Source organism: Thunnus maccoyii, chromosome 13 (assembly GCF_910596095.1).
Source record: "Thunnus maccoyii chromosome 13, fThuMac1.1, whole genome shotgun sequence".
Taxonomy (NCBI): domain Eukaryota; kingdom Metazoa; phylum Chordata; class Actinopteri; order Scombriformes; family Scombridae; genus Thunnus; species Thunnus maccoyii.
Genome location: NC_056545.1, coordinates 27,901,706 through 27,911,193, shown reverse-complemented (window position 1 = coordinate 27,911,193; position 9,488 = coordinate 27,901,706).

The following is a 9,488-nucleotide window of genomic DNA, read 5'->3' as shown; positions in this document are numbered from 1 at the left end:
CTTAAATAAATGTTCTTAGTTTCTTAGTTAACACATAAACTATGTGCTGATGTAAAAATCAGCCAATTACCGAAGAGGAAACAGTGTTGAGATTAAGTATGAAACATGGCGGGTGACGTGTAACAACAAAATGACAGCAGTGTTACTAGGGGCTAAGTGCTAATCTTGGGTGGGGAAAAAACTGAATTCTCAGAGGATATTTAAGTAAAAAAGAGGCTTAGCGGTGTGATTCTGCCCTAGTTCTCACCAGCACTTGTCAGTGTGTCTATGTGAAGTGTGTTGTGTGATTGTGCGAGTGCATGTGTTTGTGCACGTCTAAGCCTCAGACTGTGCATGCGCATACACAAGCTGCAGTGCAGTGTGTGTGAGCATGTTACTGTAATCCTGCCTATGTACTGCGTGGATCAAAACCACATGTGTCATTTTGCACAAAGAGTATGATCAATGCAACATTCTTCAGCAGCCAATGAGGAGAGAGCCCTTGTTACTGGGCAGTTATGTGTTTACCCCCCACCCCCCCACCCCGTTCTTTCGTGAGGTCGATGTCACGCGTCAAGCCTCATAGACTCTCAGATCAGCATGAGTCTTTACGACACACCAGGGTCCTGCGGTTGTGATGAACATCAGCACTCTCACTGGTTTTGTAGGTCAACCAGTATTGAGCTACGGGTGCAACCCAGCTCACAACACATGTACTTGTGTGCACAGGTTTTATACACAGAGCAAAGGTCATATAGGAAATTCTATTCACAAAATCCAGGATATTGGCTGGAGTTTGTGAAGAAAAATATCCATTGATTTTAATAATTTGCAAGTTAAATTTCTGGAATTTCACTGTAAACAGCTAAAATCAGCACCTTTGCTTGTGGAATTTGGTTTCCTCACCTTTTTAGGATGACATAACGTCATATAAACAATATTATATCTATCAAGATAGATACAATAGACTACAGATGCAAATTAGCTTCAAGCTAACTCCAGTGCGGTGCATCTTTAATGTTTCAAACTGCACACTGTCCCATTCAATAAATAAATAAATCAAATACGAAAAAAATAAATCAATGCTTACTAAAAAGGTATTATCAGTTTTGTTAATATTGGTTAGTCACTGACTAGATCACATTAATATTTACTGTAAATTTACAGTAAATGTTGGCTTCAGTACACTTTGCCAGTGGTAAAAGAAGTTTAGAAATATTTCACTCAGGTAAAAGTATCAGCAGCAACATGTACTTAAAGTATGAAAAGTAAAAGTATTCAGCAGCAGAAGGGCTTCTATTAGAGTGTTATAATGGATTATTATTACTAATGTATTGATGTGTAAGTAGAATTGTAATGTTATAGATGGTTATCCAAAGTTTATTTGAATTACTTTATATACTGCAGTGTAATTTCATCTATAACAATGTGTCATATTTTATAAGCTCATCATATGTTTTGTATGTAAAATCTTGATGTTCAAAGCAACTAGTAATTGTAGCTGTCTAATAAATGCAGTGGAGTAATTTAGAGGAGTAGACATATAAAGTTGCATAAAATGGAAATATAGGTAAGAACAAGTACTGTAGCTCAAAATGATGCTAAAGTACTGATTAAATGTACTTTACATTCCACTACTGCACGTTGCAGTCTTTAAAGTGGATCACTTATAATAAAAGAGCATGAAAAACGCATAGCCAATACAATTCAATGTAACTGCAACACAAATTTTAATTGTTGTTTCTATTACAGTAGACAAGAGATTGTCAAATGAATAAAGGGCAGTGACAACTAAAGTAACAGACTGAACCGTGATACTACTAACCACTTGCATCAATCTTTGTATCAGCAGGAAGATTTATTTATTTATTTATGAGCCTTTACTCAATAGTTGAAAGTGCAGAGAAAGAATGGTTGTGATTAAGTGGTGTGTTCACCAGTAAGCTACTGGAGCTCCCAGCAGTCTCGCATTTTTATAGACTTTTGGAAGAAAAATCTGAAATACTTCTTTTAACCCAAAAATATTTTATTTCGAGATGAAGTGTTTTTTGTGGGCAAAACCCCCGATATATTTTAAAGAATACTTTTATAATTTTGTCATAGAGAAAGTTAACAGGAGCTGCTGACACTATTGTAGTTGAATATGACAACAAATGCCTCACAAATGACAAAGAGTTGGATCAATACCTCTGACACAGTCGCAACAAACATCTAACATTAACAGCATCACAAAGGTTTACAGGGCTGTTGTATTGTAATGCATTACATTGTGATGATTTCAGGTTATTTTGTTTTACCATTACAATACTTATGCTTCATCAGTTTGATTCTAATTACAGTTCTATGCTGTTTAACCTCACAGTGCTAATGTGAGCCTAAGAAGTTGGGTTAACTGACTTGTTTGTTGTGTTACCCTTCACCATGTCCCTGCTTATAGTTAAGAATCTTAACAAAGTATGTAAACCGCCTAAATAACAGCTTGTAACAATAAAATACCGACGAGAGATCATGTAGTGTATCATCAAAACACTTCAGTGTGAAGCTTATTGTTCTTAAGATAAGCCTTACAAGGATTATCCATTGTAAGAAATGTAAAGCAACTAAACAAACATACAGCTTGTTCTCCACAGGATTTATGCACATATTACAGGATTGATGTTGTGATCCACCTGCAACATCACCTCTGACCACATGGTGGCATCAGTCCTCACTGATTCAGCACCACTGATGAGCTGCATGTAGAGAAATCCTCTTTACTGGAAGGGTTAAACTTTAATCTTAACAATCTCTTTTCACCCTTCATGTAAAAACTATGTAAATACCTCAGTAACAATACAGCATAAACATCTGTTTGAGCCCTTCCAGTAAACAATGAGATTTACATGTAAGCCTGCTAGTTACTGTAATAACCAGATCTCCTTGTACATCAACAACACTTCCATCTTATTTTCTGAGGATGAACACATGTATTTTGCATACAGGAAGCATCATCTTTATTTAGTGTAATGTCTTCACCGTGGTGGGAGTTTGTCCCATGAAACATTAAAAATAACCTTTGGAGATTTGGATTCCCAGTTGAGGTATTTTCACTGATGCTGTCTTTGCACAGTTAAATGTTTGTTTCCCCAGCGCTCTCTTTTGGTTGGTCAGTGTACTATTGCTGTTGACAATTTTGTATTTAGGTCAGTGTGGCCCCCTCAGGGTCTGACAAACCACTTTCTCCCAGAGTCCCCATGATTGACACATTTTCTTATAGCAAATGAAGTCCTGCTCCTCCGGTTTTAAATTCTTGATGAGTAACATTTTATAAAATACAGCACTAAACGCTGCTGTTGGTGCGCTCTCATTTAGATTTCCCTGAATACCATTTAGTTATCCCCTGGAAACCATTAATAATATTACTAATAACAACAATGACATTAGTATTGTAATTATTTATCAGTCTTTCTGTCAGTTTGTGTATTATAGCTATCTGTTTATTCTCTGAATGTTAATCCCATCACTTCGCCATATACTGCAAACAGACATATGTCCCCTCTGGGTCCTCAGGATCTTGTTTTGCATAGACTGCAGCACCACGTGACCCAGCCAGTAAAGATGGCTACCTGTTGTCCGCTGTGCTGCCTCTCAGCTTCACCCCTTCTAGACAGCATGGTAATAATCAGCAGCCTGGCAAAAACCAGAATTACCAGGACATCCTCTAAGAACATAATGCCTGTCTTAGACACTGGGCATCTGTTGGCATTTCCTCGCGATACGCCGGACACAGGGGGGGAGGGGGGTGAGGTGAGGAGGAGGAGGAACGAAGGGAGAAGGAGGGGAGGGAGCTTCAGGCTGGGATTACGGGGGAGCTGTGAAGGGGGGGAAGAGAAGGAGAAGAGATGACCTGACCACATGCTCCATCCGTAAAGCGCTTTTCTTGTGTGCTGGCCCTCTGCCCTGGACAGCCAGTCCAGGTCAAACCAAGAGCCCCCACTGGGCGATGCCCCACGCTGCAGTCAACAGCCATTGTGATCTGCAGATCTGCTCAGTCAGCCTCTCCGAGTCTGAGGCTTCGTTTTGGGGAAGGTCCTGGGAGGTCTGCAGCTTAATTCTTTACTCAGTGCTAAAACTTTGTCTTGACTCTCAAAGAATTGCAAAGCAGAAGGAAGAAGATTAACTCCAACACAAAAAATAGATACTGTACATTACATACTGAACCCCGGGCCCTCTGTAGCAGCTGAAAAACATGTTTTTATCAGGCTGATGTTTTAGAAGACTTCTCTTTTTAAAACATGGTTAAACACAATGAATTTTAGGCTCTACAGTATATACCTGATTGGCGTTAACAATCCTTTTTGCACAGCACTACTCCTCCAAAATGCCCCCCAAATTATATTTTGATTACAGTTGAGTTTTATTGCAGTTTGTTCATTAGAGGTCTAACAGCGAGTTACACCTCTGTCTCTCTTAACTGACCCTCAACATGAGTAATGTCACTGTATAGGGTAACATGTTCTACATTTCTGTCAAAAGAATATGTATTTGTACATTCATAGCCCATATAACATGTAAAACATGAATAAATATTCCCTTATACTTTAGGGTAATTTTCAAAACTTGCACACTTGCAAAACTTGGACCTTCATCCAACGTGCAAGCTCAGTTTGTGGCAAAGAGAAGATCCCCTTCATACACATTTCAAGACATATAAAGATACTCTGCTTTGAATAATCATTGAAATCACGTCTCCTCCTTCTCCCTTACTGACAAATCCAGAATACGAATATGCAAATGTTGTTAATATTAAAAGATTAAAAAAACGCCGGACACAAGATGTCTCACACTCTATAGAATTTTCAGTGTTTGTGCACCGGAGGCTTCAAGTTTCCACATCACACTTGTGTAAGTTGCATACTGGACCACGATTGGCCCTTCAAACTAGTTGGGATGTCACATATCTTGACATCTAAGCTCAGATTTAAGACACAAAGCTACAGAGAAATCTTCCTCCTGCAGCAGATGAATATGAAAACAGCCTCCTAGTGTCAAACTCTTAACATACATCATTCTGCTCAGTGAAGCTCAAACATCCAACTGACAGAACAAGAAGAAAAACACATATTTGAGTGGAGAAGGTCTTTACAGATGCCCTCCAGAAATGTTTTAAGACAAATAAAAATACTGTACTTGAAATAATTATATGTGCCTGATATGGTTTACCCACAAAAAAGTTAAATTATTTCATTATTACATCTACCCTACTCCTATGAATATTATTTTGATTGCAAAAGATTTGAACTGCTGGAAAGCTGTTTAGTATCCAGTAACTCAAAGTTGATTGCAACTATCTTAAACCTACATTTATTTTAATGCATTTCTGGAATATATTTTAGGCACAACGCTAGCTGCAGACTTTTTAAAATCATTTTGTAGAACAAATAAAAATCACTGCAGTCACTACATGTAATGGCAAATACCTACAATTTCTTTTTTACCTGCTGATAGTATGGACCACATTTGGTGCAGATCGGTCAAAGGTTAACACACCTTGAGGCGTGAACTGATTACAGTCATATAACTGCTCGTGCCTCCAGTCAAGGAAAATTGTGTCTTTTTGCAACAGCCAATCAGATAATTTACTGGAAGGCTGAACACCATTTTACCGCAACTGTTATTGCAGTTTTCTGGACATTTGTGATGTACCACATATTTGTTCCTGGAATGGCCCTCAGAATAATGATTTGGAAAAATCCTAAAAAGCATTTTTACTTCAGTACAGTCATCTGTTCAGTCACCATGCAACACGAGTACCACAAAACCATGTTTGTTTTCTTCCTGTTTGTGAAACAGAACTGACACATTTTTATTCCCACTTTGTGTCACAGGGAATCTAGTGTACACTATGAAGATGTCAACAATTTAGTGTAAAAAAAAGAGAATATACAGGAGAAACATGGGATCAAGAATAATATGCGGTGAGTCATTGCTTTATACATACTGGCCTGCATTCTAGTCATATATTTAAATAGAGAATAAATGACCAACATGTAGTTATAATTGCTCCTTAAATCTTACCGATGTCAGCTGCAACATATAACCTGACCAGAAACAAGATAAAAAACTTAGGCAAGCAGTTGCCTTGGGATTAATTAGTCAGTCCCCACTCTTTTCTTTCCACTGTCTGTTGACATTAGCTCAGACGCGTTTGATTCCCACCTCCCCACCCCCGCCCTTCTTAACTCCAGTGAAACCACCCAGAGAGTACAACGTTTTGCGCAAGGTGACTTCCAGCTCCTGACAGGCTTTCTGTCGAGTAAACGTTGAAGATGCCCCGGGGGCAGAGTGCCAGCACCGAGGCCAGATGGGAGCCCCAGTCTCTACCTGCCACCCGGTGCCAGTCCCCCTGACACCCCCCTCCTGCCATCTGTGCCGACCTGCCCCTAGCTGTCAACAGTTCAAGAGCAGGCTGTGACGTTCTCCCGCCTGTGCGCGGCAGCTGACAACACAGCTGTGCAGATGTTGTCAGGGCGAAAAGATGGCGACGGCAAGACTAACATCTGTGCTCCCTGTGGGAACAACAGAGCGGTACTTTCTCGCTGTGATACTGTGTCAATGAGCTGACAGACGCGGTGCTTAACGTCCTGTGTGGAATCATCAGCGCTGCTCCTGGCTTGTTAAGGCCTCGGAAAACCTCACGCAGTCGTACGCAGAGCCACCGCTGCATAATACTTTGTCAGTTCCATAAATATGTTCTGGGGATTAAGCCAAGATTAAGACACTGTAAACTAGACAGATTTACATCAACTAGCCTAAGTAGATCACAGCGATGTGATACTGAAAGCACCCCGGATCATAGGTTACACAACACGTAATCCAAATATCATTATGTTGCTTGAATCTGAATCCATTGGGGGGTTTTTTTATCCTCAGTGGCATAATGCATACATGTCAGTGAACCTCTGCTGTTTTCCTGTGTGTGTTTCCTGCTGATTTTCTTGTCACTGGATGCTCTCCCCCACCTCACTCTCCATGCTGCTTGATGCAGTCTGTGGCATGTGTCAGGTATAGCCCTTCATTACCACCCTGCTGCTCTCTCTCTGTGTCTCTCTCACACGCACACACACACACAAGAACAATGCATTTACGATGTGTTCATTTGAACTGTGTGTGTGTGTGTGTGTGTGTGTGTGGGTGGGAGGGAGGGGTAGGGGGGACAGCACAGAAGAGAAGGAAGAATGAATAAAAGGACTTCATACATTTTTATGACCGCACCGATAAGGTCAGTCATGTGCTGTGGTTACTAAGCAACGCTGCCACCCCATGTTGGACAGTTACGGACCAGAAGAGTCAAACTCGAAGATGTTTACTATTGCTCTGTGAACGACAGTCGACCGGTCTCTTGCTTCCTACATGTCTCTGGTCAGTGTGATATCACAGTCACAATAAGATAAAGACACACGGCATGTACATAGATAAGCTCATCCCCATGATGTATTGATCCACAGTATGGAAAGACTTTACAGCTAAAGGTCTTCAGACGATTCAGTGAATTTTACAGATAAATTAAAAAGTTTAGTCAGCTCTAAGACACAAGAAGCCTCAGCATATATGATCTTTGCAACAAGGTCTCAGAGCTTTTCTAAAATCAGTGTAAATCATGGTCTATTGTGTCTTTCATCACATATGGTTCAACATGAGGTCAAACTATTTCCAAGATATGTGGAAAAGATGTACTTTTAGATGGAGAACAATTATAGCACTTACAGTAGCTACATCTATTTGGAAATGATTAATACATATGTACAGCACTTGTATAATAATTCTAATAATACAACACAGTGACTGGTGGTAAATGTTTCTAAGGCTTTCGGGAAACAAAACATATTTTTTGATGTTCAGCCACGCTGGCTATAAATGCTCACACTGACTCCTGCCTGGGACTATTCTTGACAAATTGTTCCCGGTGAAAAAGCACAGTTGTACGATGCACCACTTTTCCCAGGAAAAATGTGGATGCTCCCAAGTACAATAGAGAGCTTCAGGATCTTGGGATTGATTGACTGAATCTCTGTTGTGTTCTGTCAACTGCTGATAAGGTCGACATAATGAAGTTTTGACCAAGACAAGTTTTGAAAGTCTGAAGAACATTAAACGGTTTAGCAAGGTAAAATCCTCCATAGAATGATCAGTTTTGATTTCATTGTAAATGAAGTGCTTTTATCATAAAATATTATGTTTATCAGTGTGTTAGTTTGTAGTTGATAGAGTCAGGTTTGCACCGGCTCTGAGATGAAATAACCCAAATCACAATTATCAGAGCTTTAAAGTTATTAGATAATTACACTTATGATCGTTCTGAGCCATGAAGTGGACCACAGAATTTCAATCATCTTTTTACTGTAATGGTCAACTTTTCAATATTTAAAATTTCAAATCAGTTGCATCAGACATCAGTGAGACATTAAAGAGTAGGGAGGCCTATAGATGTGGATACTACTGCAAAGTGCGATGTACAGACAGAATGTAAATTTCCCTATAAATGAAGTCATTTCTACATGTGAAAACTGTCACATTTCTACTCACTGCAGTTGAATTCCATAGAGCCAGTTTCTGTGGACTGACACACACGGATAAAAAACAACTCAGCAGGAATGTCCTGTATGTACAAAATAGTATTACATTTTGTGTATCTACTTATAGTACAGTACACCAGAGTTATCAATTCTGCTACTTAAATTCAAAAACTCTAAATTCCTAGAATTACCTCTGGATGACCCTGCAGTCCACTTAATCAGGACCGGACAGGAGTGCATTGAGCCGTGAGATGCAAAGTAGTCAATGAGGGGAATCAATGTATAGATTGGCTAAGGTGGGCCATCAAGGCGCTCTGCTTTGTCCACTCAATTGGTCGCTATCTTATGAGGCAAGGTGATTATGGAAACCAATGAGAGAAAATTAGTGTTTTTCAGCCTTGTTAACCAGGGATCTACCAGGCATTTAGCTCTCAGTTTCTAAAAATAACTAACATGTATGTGAGGACTAAAACAGGTAAAAGCCCTCACATCTGTAACAGAGTGGAATCATTTGTAAATGCCTCTTTGGTTGATTGGCACCTCGGTAATCAATCAGCACGCAGGAAAAGAAAGAAAACACATCAGGATGGAAAGCACAGTGCATTTCTGGGTCAGTTTGATGTATTGTTTTATTGTCAGAAGAGTTTCACTGGTGTAAAACAACCCATTTCTAAACTGTATTTTAAACTGTATGTTATAACACTATTATCTTAATATTGTTGCAATACTCTTTTATACAAGACATAGTTATCTTGGAATTGTCTATGTTTAGATTTGGTTGGTTTGGTCAAGTTTGCATTCAAACTATTATCACTTGGCAGTGACAGAATGATTTGAATTATCCTTTTATTCTTTTGCTATCTATTTCAATTTCTCTGTTTATGGCCTGTAGCTGGTAGTTAATCCAATTTGTGTGTTAATATTTGTTCTAAACCCAAAGTGGACATATATCTT